General features: G+C 49.5%; 1 protein-coding gene across 8 annotated transcripts in view; it reads left to right on the top strand.

Moving 5' to 3' along the window:
* RALGPS1 (Ral GEF with PH domain and SH3 binding motif 1) overlaps positions 1-16,307 on the top strand; it is a 280,227-nt gene that overhangs the window by 25,234 nt on the left and 238,686 nt on the right. For 7 of the 8 annotated variants that reach the window (XM_045790913.2, XM_045790912.2, XM_087869364.1 and 4 more), the window contains exon 2: positions 2,763-2,841. The exons of the other annotated variant lie outside the window; for it this stretch is intronic. The gene's annotated coding sequence lies outside the window, so the exon portion shown is untranslated. The remainder of the gene's footprint in view (positions 1-2,762; positions 2,842-16,307) is intronic. 8 annotated transcript variants of the gene reach the window in all.

The following is a 16,307-nucleotide window of genomic DNA, read 5'->3' as shown; positions in this document are numbered from 1 at the left end:
CACTTAATTTCACTCTCCTCATCTTTACAAGGAACTGTAATACTTACTTTGTGAGATCTTATCTGCCAGGATGGTTAAAATGAGAAACGGAAACAAAACCATATTACGTGCTGGGACGATGTGGAGCAGCCAGAACTCCCGCGCCCTGCTGGTGGGAGTGTAAACTGCGTTAGCCACTTTGGAAAATTATCATCTACTGAAGTTGAACATACACATACCCTATGACCTAGCAGTTCCACTGCAAGGTGTCGGCCCTACAGAAAGGCATACAAATGTGTACCAAATGTCATGCTCAAGAATGTTTAGAGCAGCACCATCTGTCCTAGCCCAGACTGGAAAATCCCAGTGTCCATCAGCAGTAGAATGGACAGATACATGTGGTGAACTCCCACAGCGGACAACTGTAGTCAGGTTAGAGTTAATGAATAACAATTCAGTGAAAAATCAGGATGAATTTCGCAGATGCAGTGTTCATTCAGACACAGAAATTATAAACTGTGTGATCCCATTCATATAAGGTTTAAAAAGAACTAAATTGTGCTGTTAGAAATCAGAATAGTGGCTACCCCTCTGGGGGCAGGTAGTGATAGAAGGGGGAGCGGTGGGTTTCTGGGGGGCGGGGCTGGTGATGTTCTGTCTCTCCATCTGGCTGCTGGTTACATGGATGTGTTCACTCTGAGAATTCTTTGACCTGTGCACCTACGTTGTGTGCACTTTTCTGTATGTATATTGCACATCTGTAAAAAGTGTATTTAAGTAGGCTCCACGCCCAGTGTGGAGCTTGAACTCAGGACCCTGAGATCAAGTCGCATGCCCTACTGACTGAGCCAGCCAGGTGCCCCTGTAAAAAGTATATTTAAAACACTGAAAAAGGGGCGCCTGGGTGGCTCAGGCGGTTAAGCATCTGCCTTTGGCTCAGGTCATGATTTCAAGGCCCTGGGTAGGGCTCTCTGCTTATTGGGAAGCCTGCTTCTCCCTCTTCCTTGGTCCCTCTCCCAGCTCATGCTCTCTCTTTCACTCTCTCTCTCTCAAATAAATAAAATCTTGAAAAAACACTGAAAAAAGGAAGCATATGAGTCACATGTTCTTATTAAAACAATGGGAATGAAAGTTTTTGTATTGATGAATAATATAAAATAATTATTTTAACTTATTTCATCTTTATTGCTGTGATCATTTGTTTTATAATGTATGTATCATGTTGGTACATTAAAATGTATATTTAATTTACAAATAAGCATATGTATTTTAGAGGTGTTGGCTTAATATTTCTCAACTGTTGGTAGTGAAGGATCGGGAAATCTGGTGAGCTGTGGCTCAGGGTCGTACCAAGGGGGCAGCCTGAGCAGAGCCTGGCTGCGGGAAGCAGGTGGGAAACAGGTGGGTGAGTGGGTGAGCCTCAAGCAGTTCAGTGGGTGTTCTGTGTATGGGTTGGTTTCCTTGTTGCTGGATCGTAAAGTGTGAGACACAGGAGGTGGTGAAGCTGGAGAGGGAAGTAGGGGTTAGGCCTCCAGGGGCAAGGGCTGCAGAGAACTCTGAAAGGTGAGAGAACAAAAGCAAGGGGCCAGCAGAAGAAAGGAGCCAGTGGAGGAGGCCAGAGAGACTAAGGGGATGGGAGGAGACAGAGCGACAAAGTCATTATTAGGGGCTGAGAGCTGAGTTTCCAGAAAGAGGGCCTAGTGAACTATGTCAAAAGTTACCAAGAGGTGGGAGAGCCTGAGGCCACTAGCCTCAGCAAATTGGGAGGTCTTGGTGGCCTGGGAGGGAGCAGCACCACTGGTCAGGTAGAGTGTTACCTGGTGGGTGGTAGTGAGATAGTGCGGTACTAAGGAGGCCAGGGTGTCCAGTGGGAAGCAGCCTGGAGCTCAAGGGTCAGAGCTCTGTGGAAGACTGGGGAGAGCTGCAGGTGTGTTCAGGTAGAGGGTAGGACCAAGAGAGGGAAGAGATTGGGGTTGCCAGGAAGGGAGGTGCTGAGCCCCGAGCCCAGGCCAGTGGTTGTCCCTGGGTCTCAGGCAGCTAGCTGCCTCTCTGAGAGGTGGGAGCAGAGGACCAGGAGAAGATGCGGAAACATTTAGGTTAAAGGAGGGGCCCAAGAGAGCTGAAGTCAACTTTCCTCAGTGAAGGAGGTGGAATAGTCGCCCACCGGGTGTGGAGTGAGGTGTGGAGGTGTGGAGAGAGAGGGTGCTTTGGAGGACAGAAACCAGCGACGGGAGGCCTTTGCAGGCACAGTGTGCGGGATGCTTGTCTGTGTCAGCGGGTCGCCAAGGAGTCGGGGCATGCCAGGCACTCCCTCTCTTGTCACACACTCTCTTTTCAACAGCCCCGTGCTCTGAGGGCAGGGGTGTTTGTTTCTGGGCACTCCTGAGTTCCTTTCCTGCTGGGTAGTGCCTGAGGCCATGGCTTGTATTTTGGGCCTGCCAGAATGTATTTTCCCATGGAGCCAATGCTTTCTTTGGGATTGATTCCCCAGGCAAACCCTTGTGTACTTACCACAGCATGTATCCAGAGCATGGTGGGAAAGGAGAATAGTGACCGAAGAAGTTTAAGTTGACTTTGATACAGTTAGGACAGGCTTTGCGACCTGGTGGGCTAATGGTGATATCAAATATTGATCTATGGGAAAAGTATTTGACATTTCAAAGGACAGGTTGAAATCAGATCTTAGAGCGCTAAAGTTGGTCTGACCTTGCTGAGCTTTAAAAAACAAGTCTTACCATATTGGAACATCGATGTCAATGGAGTTATTCCTCCTACTTTCACAGCGGCTTCTGTTTGGAAAGAGACGTGCTGGGATGGTATATCCTATTGGACTGGGATTATGAAACTCATCATGTATTCCTGGTAAGTTGGTTTATGGACCTTAGTGAAATGTGCTTTCTTGAGCGTAGGGCCGTGATGGACAGGGGCCGGAAGGGGCACACCGGGACCGGTGGTCGGGTGGGGTTGCAGCCAGAGAAACGTCTGCGGGGCCGAGGAGCTGCAGGGCAGCATTCGGGGCATCAGGCAGCTTTGGCCATGTGTGCCCAGGGTGTTTTAGGGGTTCCTTTGCCAGATTAAACTCTGAGGTTTTCTCTGTTCGTTCTTATATCGAGGGCTTTCCCTTTCTTCCTCTACCTCCTCTTTGTGCAAAACCTCGTGTTGCTGCCCTGTCGTGCTGTCACCCCTTTGCTTCCAGTGGTCAGAAGACAGACGTTCTGTGTCTGACTCCCCAAGCTGGGGTGACCTCCTTTCTCTCAGCCTCAGTCAGGTCTCCATCTCTCCCCACAGACCCCTGTCCTCTCTTTCCAGTTCAGCTACCCACCACTTCCAGCTGTCCTTGCCTCAGACCCTCCCTTCATCAGAAGGGCCAGCTCTTGTGTGAGGTGCTTGGCCGTGGGAGGAAGGATGAAGGCCAGATAAGATGTGGTCATTGTCTTCAAGAGACTTCACTCTACAGGTCAACCCCCTGCCACCCTTTTCCCCTACCGGCCCCCATTCTTGCTCCCTGAGAGTCTGCCCATCCTAACCTGGCACCTCTTCTGGGAGGGTTTTTCTGCATTCCCCGGCTGCTGGAGCTCATTTCATTTCATTTCATTTCACTTCATTATTTTTATTTTCTTTTATTAAAAGATTTTATTTATTTGAGAGAGAGAGTGAGAAAGAGAGAGTGAGAGAGAGAGCATGTGCGCAAGCCAGGGAAGAGGCAGAGGGAGGGAGAAGCAGACTCTCTGTTGAGCAGGGAGACCGATGTGGGGCTCGATCCCTGGACTCTGAGATCATGACCTGAGCCGAAGGCAGACGCTTAACCAGCTGAGCCACCCAGGTGCCCTGTTTTCCTTCCTTTTAAACCGTTGTGACACATGTTTGATTTCCTCACGGCCCTGGCTGCATTCTGCATTGCATCGTGCTTTTGTGATGCACCTGTACCCCCTGTCTGACCTTCGTGACTGTCACTTCATGCTCTTGTAAGGCAGGGGTTGTGTCTTGCTCTTTACTGTGTCTCACGCAGTACCTTGCTCAGTACCTTACACACAGTAGGTGCTCAGTAAATGTTACTAGGCTGAAACCAGCTTGGACTCTTTTATGGCTCTCAGCATCCATTCCCTTTGTGGCCATGGGCCTCAGGTCTTGAGACAACATAAAAGAATAAAAGGGGGAGTGGCAGAGAGTGTTTGCCTAAGAGAATCCGGAGAGATTCTGTTCAGGTAGGAGCAGTCACAAAAATGTTAAAAGCTAAAATATTACGGTATTTTTCAGATTCTTCTGGTAGCCTTATCCTTCTGTCAACCCATTATCACAAAAGAAGCAGAAGGTGCAGTTTCTGTTGCTCTCCTCCCGGGGACTCAGTCTTGCTTGCTGTTACATGATTAACTACATGTAGTGCTTAGAAGCACTTTCCCTGAAGCTTACCTGCTTGGTGGGATTGGTTCCCCTAAGGAGGATGCTGGAGACAACTGCTGGTTTAGAGGTGGGAGCATATGACAAAACAGACTCAGAAGTGATTTCCCTGAAGTCACACAGCAAGTTGGTGGCAGAGCCGAGATTGGACTCAAGGTCAGTCTTGTTCTAGAAATGGAGCTCTTCTCCACTGTCTGTGCTTTTGGGTCCTATCAGAACTGGATTCCAGGATGAGGTGCCTGGCTGGCTCAGTCGGAAGAGCGTGCGACTCTTGATCTAGGAGTCATGAGCTTGAGCCTCATGCTGAGTGTAGAGATTACTTAAAAGTAAATTTAAAAAATAAACTTAAAAAAAATTAAAAGAAAAAGGACCAAAAAAAAAAAAAACTGGATTTCAGGAGAGGGGCTGTGGCTGCCCACTTGCGGTTCATGGGGGGTCTGGGCAGGATTGCTCCCAGCCTCTGCAGGTGGGAGAGGACTTCTCTCTCCCGTCGTCGCCAGACTGGGGACCCAAGGGCAGAGGCTCTCCTCCCTACTTTTCAGCAGGAAGATCCCAGTTCACCAGCGTCTTTCACTTGCTCTCTTGCACAAGGGGTCTCAGGCTGTCCCAGCCCCAGGCTTGCTACTGCTGCATGAACAGGGGGTACGCTGTGTCCTCTAACAGGCAAAGACAAATGACAACACGGTTTCAGGGACTCCATCATAGAAAGGAGGGAGCCAAGCTTCGCACTTGGAGCGGTCGCTTCTTTGAGGCAGGATGAATGGAGAGGCCACTCAAGAACTTGAATTCACAAGGAAGGATCTTGCAGCGGGATGAGATGGAGGTGTGCCAGACACTTTCTGGAGCTAAAAAAACACGGTTTTTGAATTCAAAGATCAATAGAAGAGTTGAAATTAGTGGTTTGGAAGGTCAAAGAGAAGAAATGCCTCACAACCCAGAGCAATAATACAAAGAGATGGAAATAATGAATGAACGTGTGAGAAACGGAGAGGACTTATCTGGGAGACCTGGCGTGGGGGTAATAGAAGTTCTAGAAGGAGAGAAAGGAACAGATGGAGGAATAATAGAAAAGCAGTAGAGGGACATTTCAGTGAACTGTAGAAAGACATGATTCTTCAGATTCAGTGGATTCATCCAGTTCACAATGAAGCCAACACTTAGCCTGTTTTCTAGTAAAATTCCTAAACTCCAAGAAGAAAGAGAAAAATCTTAAAACTTTGTAAGAAGAAAGAGGAGGTTTTGAAAGGAAAGAGAATTAGGCTCTCATTGGGCTTCCCACGTTCAACCCTGGAGGCGGGAAGGCAGTGGACTGGTGTCTCCAGACTGTTCACGGGAGGGGGGGCCGCGGCCTTCTGTATACCTGGCCCTAGATGCCACTCACGGGTTAGTGCAGCAGAAGGGGGTTTCAGACACTAGACGGCATAAAACATACAGTATCTATTCAGTGTAGCTGAGAAAATGCCGGTCAAGCTGTCCAGTGGAAGGACAGTGAAAGCAGGGCAGGGATGATGAGACGGGCAGGAGCGTAGGAAGCAGTGTACCTGTCAGTGCATATGCTTTAATTTCAGGGGCTAGTGCTGCTGCGAGGTGGTTTTTGTTGTGTTGAGTTCTTAATTTTTAAGCTACAGGAGAACTGTGTGGGAAAACATAATAGGCTGAAAATAAAAATTCTAAACCACCTTTGCAAAACCTAAGGCTTTGGGAGAAGGGCCGAGAGTGGGGGAAGTAAGCGGTCCACTTTGAGGACACCTAAATAAATAGAACAAATGAAACATAGAGGCATAGTTGTTTACTTGTGTTCTGGAAGGAAAAATGTTCAGTTTTGACTTTTGGGGATCAGAAGGCATATTAGGACAAGATTTGGTTGCATATAGTAGATAGCCCCTGCATAACAATGGCTTAATAAGGGTTTATATGTTTTCATCTCATGAAAAAGTAAAGAGCTGGGCAGTGTAGGCTGGTAATGGTGGAATCAAAGTCATCCCAGACCCAGGTTCCTTATATGTCTTGCTGCTCTTCTATCTATAGCTGATTGCTTTCTGATTCAAGATGGTTGCTGAGCTCCAGTCATCACATCTGCATTCCACAAGCCAGAAGGAGACAGGGAGGAGGGAAAGGGTTTGCCCTTTCCCTTCCAGACACTTCTCAAAAGTCTCACACAGCACTAACATTTACACCTCATTGAGCAGAGCTTAGCCACACTGAGCTGCAAGGAAGCATAGGGTGTGCTTAGCTAAAAACAGGCGTTCTTGTGCTAAAGAAGAAAGGAGGAAGGAAAGAAGTTGAGCTCTCTGCCTCAGAAGATAATCACTAGCAGAATGTGAATTAGAACGAGTTTTCTTTTTTACCTTTTTAATTGGCAAAAAATTATAAAGATTGATAAAACCAGCTGTAGCCAGTAAATGGGGAAGTGGGTCCTCTCTTACATTGCTGGTAGGTGTATGAATTGTTCTAAATTTTGGGGAACATAATCTGAAAATATCTAATATTAAAATACCCCTAATCTGGAAACCCGTCAGTATACTTCTAGGAGTCTGTCCTGTAGAAATAAAGCACCAATGCAAAAGCAATGCAAAAAAAACGGCAAAAGCTGTTTCCTGCACCGCTGTTCATAGTGGCAAAAAGGTGGGAGGAACAGGAGCAGCTGTCAGCAATGCAGAAGGCAGTGATTATAAAGGAGCCGGCTTTCTCTTTGACCTGGGAGAAGGCCGCAACCAGTGGTAGGTTCAAAGATAAATTGCATGATGACGTCTCCAGCAGGGGGTGCAAACTGGTGACCCGTGGTGGCAGAGAATTCTGTGTGCTGGGCACAGTGTTAAGTGCGTCACACAGCGAACTGACTCTCTTCTCACAATAAGTCACAAGGTAGTACCGTTGGATCACCTATTTTCAGAGGAGGAAATTGAAGCACAGAGCCTAAATAGCTTTCTTATGGTCACCCAGCCAGTAGATGCTGGGCCCAGGATGTGACTAGGGCTCCCAAATCTGAACTTCTATCAACTCTGCTCCCCAGCCCAAAGAGCACTGTCTAATCTCCCTCTTGGTTGCTTTGCTGGCCAATTAGTGCTTTACAAATGTTCAAAATGGAAAGCTCTAAGTCGTGTAGTTAGCCACAGGCCCCGTGTGTCCTTATTCTTTCATTCCTACGGCTTCACCAGTGACAAGATCTGCCTGGGCCCCACAGTATGACTTTGGTTTCTGGTATGAGTCCCATTTGGTTACGTGTATTTTTGTTGCTTGGCAGAAAAACTTGGAGGAATACACCTTGCTGCTTGCTGCTTGCTGCTTGCTGCGATCACCTTTGGTGGCTGGAACGGGGAGAGCGATAGGGGGAGGGTGGGTTGATGGCTTTTATTTGTACATCCTATTGGGTTTGGCTTATAGCAACACGGATCTGTTGCTTTTGTAGTTTAAACAGGAAGTCCAATAAAGTATAATTCAAAAATACTTAAATATCAAGAAACAACCCAGATAAGTAACTGTACCTTCCTTTCCGTCTTTTCTTTTGAGGCCGTCTTTATAAATGTCACTGTTTAAGCAAGGAGACTTGAGTTTTCCTTTCTGTAAGCTGAAGGTTCAGGCCATCAGTTGTAACATCTGGCACCTTCTGACTTTTGAGCATCTCGTTCTGGAGCCTAAACATAAATAGACAACAGCACAAAGGTTGCTCGGAAAGGGTTTGTGAGCCATGGAAGCCATGGACCGGCTCCTGTCGCAGCTTGCATGACCCTCTTACTGGATGTCTTGGAGAGGGAGCTGAGTGTTGGTCCAGGGAGGAAGACGAACACATGATTCAGGACAACCGTGATGAGTGCCATGGGAGAGAAGTCTGGGTGCTCTAAAGGCCTGTAGGAGAAAGACATAACGGGGTCACAGAAGGGTTCCCGGAGGAAGTAACATCTAAAATGAGACTGGGAAGGAGAGCAGGAAGGAGCCAGAAGGAGAGGAGGGAGGAGGATGCTTTCACGGCCCCTGTTTACACCTGGCTGTGAGAGACAGCAGGATAGGCGTGGCCGCTGGTGAGCTCCAGAAACATTTTGGCACCTGTTCTTGTCTGCGCATCTCTCCTTCAGTGGCTGGCTGCCACTTCCAAGGGGCTGGCAGAGACTACGCACTCCCCACACAGAAGGTGCTCCCCTGCAGGCAGGGCCTGTGGTTCTCAATGGGTTTGGTACCTCTCAGCCCCCTCTTTCCTTCCCCTGTGGGAACCACAGCCCTGACCACTTGAGAGCAGGTTGGAATGCAAGGAATCAGAAGGAAGCACATGGAAAGCAAGGACAGTAAGGATAGGACGCGATGTTCAAATGGGGCCATTACTGGTTGGGTGTGTTGAAGGTGTCCGTAGGGAGCCTGGGAGCGATCCCGCTGGAGGGATTGTTAAGGCAAGTCTCACTTGCTTTTAGCTGAAGCCGCTCCCAGGGGGTGGCTTCCACCTGGGTCCTGCCTGAGCTGACCCTGAGCCTGAGGCGAGAGTGTTGCTGTCCCCCACTCCACTCCAACTCCGGCATCAGCCCCAAGTATTTGTACTACTTCTTCCTTCCCCCACCCTCCCCAGTGCTGCAGGGGTGATTGTACCTGCCGGAGGGCCTGTCTCCTTGAAGTCCTTTAGTGCAGTCCTTGAACCTTTTTGGGGGCTGGTGGTGCTGCTGGGGTGACTTAAGTGTCGCAGTCTAGCTCTCACCTTGCCCCTTTTCACAGTAGGTTGGGGAGTAGTTAATCCGTTTTTATTGAGAACACAGCCAACTGCTGGGTACTGTGCTGGGAACTGAGGCTCAAATAACTGAGAACTTCCTATGCCGGACACTGTAACAACACTTACCCCACGGAGACTCTTCAGCTCAGGGACTTAGGACCTGCGGAGCCCTGAGACGAGCACCTGGCACCCCTTAGCACTCCTGAGTGTGAGCTGGTGCTGCTAGTTCTCACAATGGCTACACGAGGTGGGTAAGGGGGAGAACTGAAGCTTAGAGCGGCATTTGCCCGCTGTCACAGAGGTGGTAGGTAGCAGAGCTGCGTTCAAACCCAGGGCAGTGGACTTGCAGGTGTTGTCTCTGGCGGTGAATGAGATAGCTGAGACTCACCTTACAGAGCTCATGGCTGAGAGGGGAGATGCCCAGGGAAAGCAGCGACTCCCTGTCAGGGTGACAGGTGCTGGGCGGGCTAAGAGCAGGGCACTCAGTGGAGGGGCTTTCCGTAGACTGAGGACCAGGAGGGTGGAGAAGGGATAAGTGTCCCAGGCGGAGTCCTCTGTGATCAGTGTCACCTCCCCGTCACCCGGGGGTTATCCCTCAGTCTCCTCTGGGCCTTGGGGAAGAGGCACTGGTTTAGTGGTCTGTGCACATGCTCAGTTAGTGATGATTCATTGAGGGCAGGTATGTGGCTGCGTATCCCAGCCAGACTCTTGGGACCTTGTCCCTTAGGCACTCCCACTGGGGAAGACCCCTCCTCTTCCACGGATCGAGTGACCTGAGGTGGTCACTCTGAATTCCCCAACCTTCTTGGGGATACATGTGCAGATGGCCTGGTTTTATGGCTCTGTGCCGCTCATCCCACCTCTCTCCACTTCTGTCCCTCCAGTACATTTGGCTGTTCCATAGGACGGCTCCATTGAAGTTACACATAAATGAATGAAACATTATAAAACTATGATAGAAAATCCAAGCTAAATAAATCTCACCATGACTCTGTCACCCCAACAAATCAGGGTGCATTTGTGCTGTCCATTTTCCTTCCAGTCCCTGTCCACAGGGCAGGTGGCGTTTTGTACAATTCTGTACCTTGCCTCTTTTCTCCTTGACGTGGTTGGAAATGGCCACCAGGTGGTGCCAAAGCACCAGGCACCAACTCCACCCTCCTCAGTCTGGAATACCTGGCTGTGAGCCATCCCGGAGTGCTTGTCTGGGGAAGTTCACTTTCAGTTTTCCCCCTAGTGCTGTGTTGCTCACAGCATTATTTTATCACTAATTTTAAAAGAAACAATACTGACGTGTACAAAAAGTAGAAAGTGAAAGTGCCGTACACTTTTTTTTTAAAAGGCTTTTATTTATTTATTTGTCAGAGAGCACACGCAGGGGGAGCAGCAGGCAGAGGGAAGAGCAGGCTTCCCGCTGAGCAGGGAGCCCCATGTAGGACTCGATCCCAGGACCCCGGGATCATGACCTGAGCTGAAGGCAGACACTTGACTTATCGAGCCATCCAGGCGTCCTGAAAGTGCTGTAAACCTTTCAGAGGTAGTGGTATTAATAATGGAATGTGTCCACATTAGTGCGTAAATGTTTGGAAACATGTCCAGATGTCACTTTCTCAGCACTTCTCAGACCTCCCCATTTAAAATTGTCACCCCTCTTCCCCTCCGCCTAGCCCCTAGCCCTGCTTTACTTTTTTCCTCTCGTACCACCAGCTGACACTCCATGTATTTCACTGCAGGCTTTATCTATTGTCTGCCACTAGAATGTACGGGGGGCTTCCAGCTTTTTCTTCACTGCTCTGTGCCCAGCCCCTGAACGGTACCTGACACATACTAGACTTTCAGCACCTACTTGCCAGTCAGTTAATAACGGTTGCCGTGTCCTGAATTGGTGGACATCCTTGTCTGTCTGTGGATACTGATCTATCTCATCATTTTAAACCACGGCTTGGGGGCCCCCGCATGGATGTGCCCCAGCTGCCCGCACTGAAACACACCGATAAGGTCTTCCAGTGTTTTCTTCCCTTCTTTGCAGGTGGTGGTGTAGCCAGTGACCTTGCTGGAACATACTCTTGCCTTGCCTGTCTGATGATTTCCTTGCTTTGCTCAGACTCTGGGGGAAGTGCTTCACAAAACAGCATCTCGTGTAGTCCTCACACCCATGAGAAATGTGCTGCTGGTAGTGCCTCTCTTTGCAGGTGACAAGCTGGGGCATAGAGGACAGGCCCCCGGCCGAGGCAGCACGCCTGCCGAGCGTTGAGCCGGGCTCTTGGCGGGATTCTTTCCATACTAAGGATCTTGCTTCATTCTCTCATGTGACGTTTCAGACACCCCCTCCCTGGTGTTTTCATTGTCTTACATCTTTTTCGTGATGTCTTTTCTTACACAGAGTTTTCACTTTTAATGTAGTTAAATCTGCCAGTGGTTTCCTTTGTTTTTCTGGCTTTTGTATCACCCTAGAGAGGACTTCCTCAGCCCAAAGTTATTTAAAAAGTAATGATTAATGTTTCCTCTGGTATTTTTATGGGGATTTTACATTTGGTTAAATCTCTATCAAAATATTATTCTTATATATGATACTGGGTAAAATTTTTTATTTTTACTTTTATCTTTATTTTTTTTGAAGTTTTTGTTTAAATTCCAGTTAGTTAACATACAGCATAATATTAGTTTCGGGTGTACAATTTAGTGATTCAACACGTACAAAACCCGTTCCTCATCCAAGTGCCCTCCTTCACGTCCGTCAACTAGTTCACGCCCACCCACCTTCCCTCTGGTGACTGTCAGTGCGCTTTCTCTAGTTAAGAGTCTGTTTCTTGGTTTGCCTCTCTCTCTCTCTCTCTCTTTTTCTCTGTGCTCATTTGTTTTTCTTAAGATACTGGGTAAGATTTTAAACAAATCCTTCTACCCTCAAATGAATAGTAGATTGTTTCATCAACATTTATTACATGATCCGTCCTTCCCCACCATTCACATTGCTCTTTTTTTTTTTTCTTAACGATTTTATTTATTTATTTGACAGAGAGAGACAGCCAGCAAGAGAGGGAACACAAGCAGGGGGGAGTGGGAGAGGAAGAAGCAGGCTCCCAGTGGAGGAGCCGGATGCGGGGCTTGATCCCAGAACACCAGGATCACGCCCTGAGCCAAAGGCAGACGCTTAACGACTGAGCCACCCAGGCGCCCCCGCATTGCTATCTTGACCAGATATTAAGTCTCACGTGTACTTGACCCTGTGATCTGGACAGTGTTCCGTCCTGCTAATCCGTTCATCTCTCCGTGGCTTCCTGGCAGGACGGGTCACTTCTCATCCTACTGCTTTTTTTTTCAAAACTTCTTAGCTTTTAAAAATTATTCTTCCAGATGAAACTTTAAATCAATTTGTTAAATTCCAAAATGAATCCGCTTAGGATTTAGAGTGACTTTGTATTTTATTTATAGATCATTTGGGGAGAATTGATGTCTTTACAATATTGTCTCTTTATTCAGAGTAGTGGAACGTCTCTCCTTTGATTTGTCTTATTTTTCATTAGGAAAATATCACAGTTTGCTTCAAATGATTCCTGTACATTTCTTTTCAAGTTTATCTCTGGGTAATGTTTGGTTAGTAGGCTCTCAGGCCGCTGCATTTTCTAGCCGGGTGTTGTTTGGACGGGAGAGACCGTTGATTTTGTGGCCAGATGTCTAACACTCAGAGGTTCTCCTCAGTCCAGTTCCATTTGCCTCAAATCTTCTAGGAATTCTGAATTTCTGGTTTGGTGATGTCATCCTTCCCTGTATTTCAACACTGTAACAGATTTCTTATTCTTCTTGGTTTTTCATCTCAACAAGGTTTGGAGAGGGGAAGGCAGATGTGTGGACCCAGTTCATTGTCTTGGAACTTAGATCTGCTTATATGGTCTGATGGGAAAATGCCATTTCCTCTGTGCGCTTTGGTACCGCCACCCCACGCCACCCGCTGCAGTGTCCCCCGTGGAATGTGGAATGGCACCTGGAGACGGCCTCAATCCAAGGATGATGTTCTCCACCTGCCTGCTCCCACCTCCTGGGGTGCACCCCTGTTCCTCCTGGGCTTTGTGCTGCTGCCCAGGTGGTTTTCCCTGTCCTTCTCTGGCCGGACCTCACCCACGCCGTCTTGCTCTCAGACAACTTCCTTCCTGTTTAGTTGGGAAGTGCCAGGCTGTGCGTGATGAGTCAGGACGCAGTGGTGTTTGTCAGGAAGGCCCAAGAGGTGTGGGTGTCCTGTTCTGGCAACCTGTTCTTCACCTTGATATGGCTAAAGTTCGACCTCATGACAAGGAGGAGCAGCAAAGAATCAGATTACCCTACCCCCATGACGAGCTGCTGGTATCTGGCACAGGGCTCTCTGCTCGAAGATGACTGAGGCAAGTGAGGAGCTCCCCGCCCAGGGCGGCCTCCCCCGCCCCCGGAGCTTGACCTGTGCCTGGGGTCTTAACCTTCCTCTGGCCAGCAGCGTACAGGAACAGGCCAGGCAGGCACATGTAGGGGTGCATGTGCGAGTCCCACGGGTCTCACGGCAGCGGCAGAGAGAAGAGGGGCCTTGAACGGGTGTGTGACGTTTGGGTACTTAGGAATGCTCCAAACAGACGTGGCTGTCAGTGACCTGGACTGGTACCAGTCAGACCAGTAATTCCTCTGCCCTTGACAGGGACTAGGAAGGGGAGGGGGACCCCCTGCTCCTCACAGTAAACTGTCTTCCAGCCCCATCCTCTGTCTACCATAGAAAAGGTATGTTTGGCCCACGGGTAACAAGTGTAAAATGCCTGACCCTCAGCCCCCCAGAGCTGCACCTCTCAGGTAATGGTTGGCATAGGAAATGGTGAGCCCAGTGTTAGGCCTGCTTTGTGTGTGTGTGTGTGTGTGTGTGTGTGTGTGTGTGTGCGCGCGCGCGCGTGTTGTGGGGGGGCAAATTTAAATTTTTAAATATAACTTTTTATTTTGAAATCAGTTGAGACTTACAGAAAAGTTGCACAGTAGTACACGGCATTTCCATGTACCCTTCCTGCAGCTTACGTGTGAACAGCGTACACAGGCTTAATCCAGTTATCAGATTAACTTAGGTAAGTTGATACAGGTGCGATGCTATGAGCTGGACTGTCGACTTTTTTCAGATGCCACCGGTTTCCCTCCCGGTGTTCTTTTTCTGTTCCTGTCTCAGTCTAGGATCCCTTCTTGCATCTAGTTGTGGGGCCTTATCGGTGTCCTCCGGCCTGGGACAGCTCCCTGTTCCCATCAAGGGTCACATCAAGTCCTCACTAGGAGATCGTTGGTCTGGTTCTTGTGCTTTTGCTTCACCGAGCCCCTGTGTCCCGGCATGGGTGCCCCCTGTGCCAGCCAGGCTCTCCAGTCTCCCCAGGGCCTCCCTGCTCTAGCGAAGGGCTGAGTAGCGGTCACCATCCTCCCCCATCCTGTGGGGGCAGGGGGAGCAGCTACCACGGTCCCACCTTACCATCCTCTCTGAGATGTGCTGTCAGGCATCCCCCCTTTCTCTGGCATTTTTAATATTTTGCCCTCTGCTACTAATTTTCAGCCTGAGAACATACTCAGGAGTCACCTCCAGTTCCCAGAAAACCCCAGTCTCCACCTCCCGCCTTCCCTGTTCCGCCCGTTTGCGAGCCGGCTCTCCGGAGCCCCAGGCTGTCCTCAGCTCCGCCCCGAGTGGCGCTGCCCTCGCTGATGCCGCCGGCTGACTTCTTTCTCCTCTTTCCGCTGCCTGCTTCTGGATGAGCCACTGCCTGGGACATGGAGCGCCTTCTCTTACCACTCAGGCATTCCTCTGGCTTCCTTCTGGAGAAAGATCTGGGATGCAGCTGGGTATGCTCTACCTGCAGGAGAGCTCACCCTCTTTAGTGTACGTCCTGTGAGTGTTTGGTTGGTATTTTAGAAGGGTCCCTCTGTTTGTGTCAAGAACCAATCGTGAGGTAGGGGTACGACAGGGAGAGTATGAGGAGGGCGCTGCCCTCGAGCAGAAGCTGGATTGTCTGGACCTGGGGGCTGTGGTGAGGCCGGGCGTGTTCCACAGGGAGGGTTGTTTCTGCTGATGGCTGCCCAGGTGGACACCATTCGTCCAGTTCCAGGCAACACTGCCTGCCCTCCCCAGAGTGTATGCTCCTGGGACCTTAATGAAAATAAAGTAGGTGGCTGATGAGGGCTGTGCAGAGTCGGGGAGAGGGAGCGGGTACTGGGGCCCTTGTCTGGATACCATGATCCCAAATATGCAGAAAGCTTTCCAGGGTGCTCCCAGGGCTGTTGAGGGAGTCTGGTATGCCCCAGGTAGACCACCCTCATTTTTGCTCTCTGCTTTACCCCCATTTCCCGATGCTCCCTTTAGGCCCTCACCCACAGGGATCCCTAGGCCTCTTGTTTCCCTCAAGTCGGCCTCCCCCGCTATGGTGAAATCAGGCCTTGCCTACCAGCTGGTGGCTGCACGTAGGGACCTCTCCCCTCCACCTGTGTTCTGCAGCCTTGTTTCGGAAGGGAGGAGCCTTTGGTTTCAAGAGTAATTGTATGTGCGTGCATGAGGGATGGGGAAGCTCTAGTGGCCTTTTCATAGAGGGTCTTAGAAAGCTATCCAGCTAACCAAAGGATTGGTTTTCTTTTGAGAACCTTCCCTGGTTTTATGAGAAGTGCATATTCTTCACTCATATTTCTCTTGGTGCCTCAACTTCAATGTGATGTCCTGTGGTCTGAGCTAAGAGAGCCCTGCCAGTGCCTGCCCTGCCCGTGCCTGCCCCGCCCCAGGGGACAAGCGTGCTGGTGAGGGGTGCTAGGTGTCATTTACCAGCCACTCCTAGCCGACAGCATCCTAGGGACCCCTTGGACAATCTGCGAGGTGGGTATCACGATTCTCCCTGTTTAACAGGCGAGGAAGGTGGAGCTTGCTCAGCTCAAGCGGCTTGCCCAGGGCCCAGTAAGTGATAGGTGAGAATTCAGGTCCTGATTTATCTGCTCTCCTGCCCCAGACATTGCTCTGTAGCTGTCTTGTTCTTAGCTTCAACCAGGCCTTCACCTGCAGCTGGGAAGCGGCGGGGGGCGGAGGGTGTTGAACTCCAGGCTGCTGGAAGGCCTCCCCAAATCCACGTGTGCTCCGAGCTCTGTCAGGCTGAAGAATGGGTGCTGTGAATACACCTTGCTGCGTTCCAAGCGGATTTGGTAATGCTGTGATTATTAGACCACAGATTAAGTGTGTTGGTGATTTATAACAGCTTTTTGTTACCAAGGGTTT

Source organism: Ursus americanus, chromosome 18 (genome assembly GCF_024610735.1).
Source record: "Ursus americanus isolate L20-20 chromosome 18, mUrsAme1.1.p, whole genome shotgun sequence".
In the NCBI taxonomy this organism is placed as follows: Eukaryota; Metazoa; Chordata; class Mammalia; order Carnivora; family Ursidae; genus Ursus; species Ursus americanus.
The sequence above is the reverse complement of the archived record's forward strand: the minus strand, read 5'-3'. Positions and strand labels throughout refer to the sequence as shown.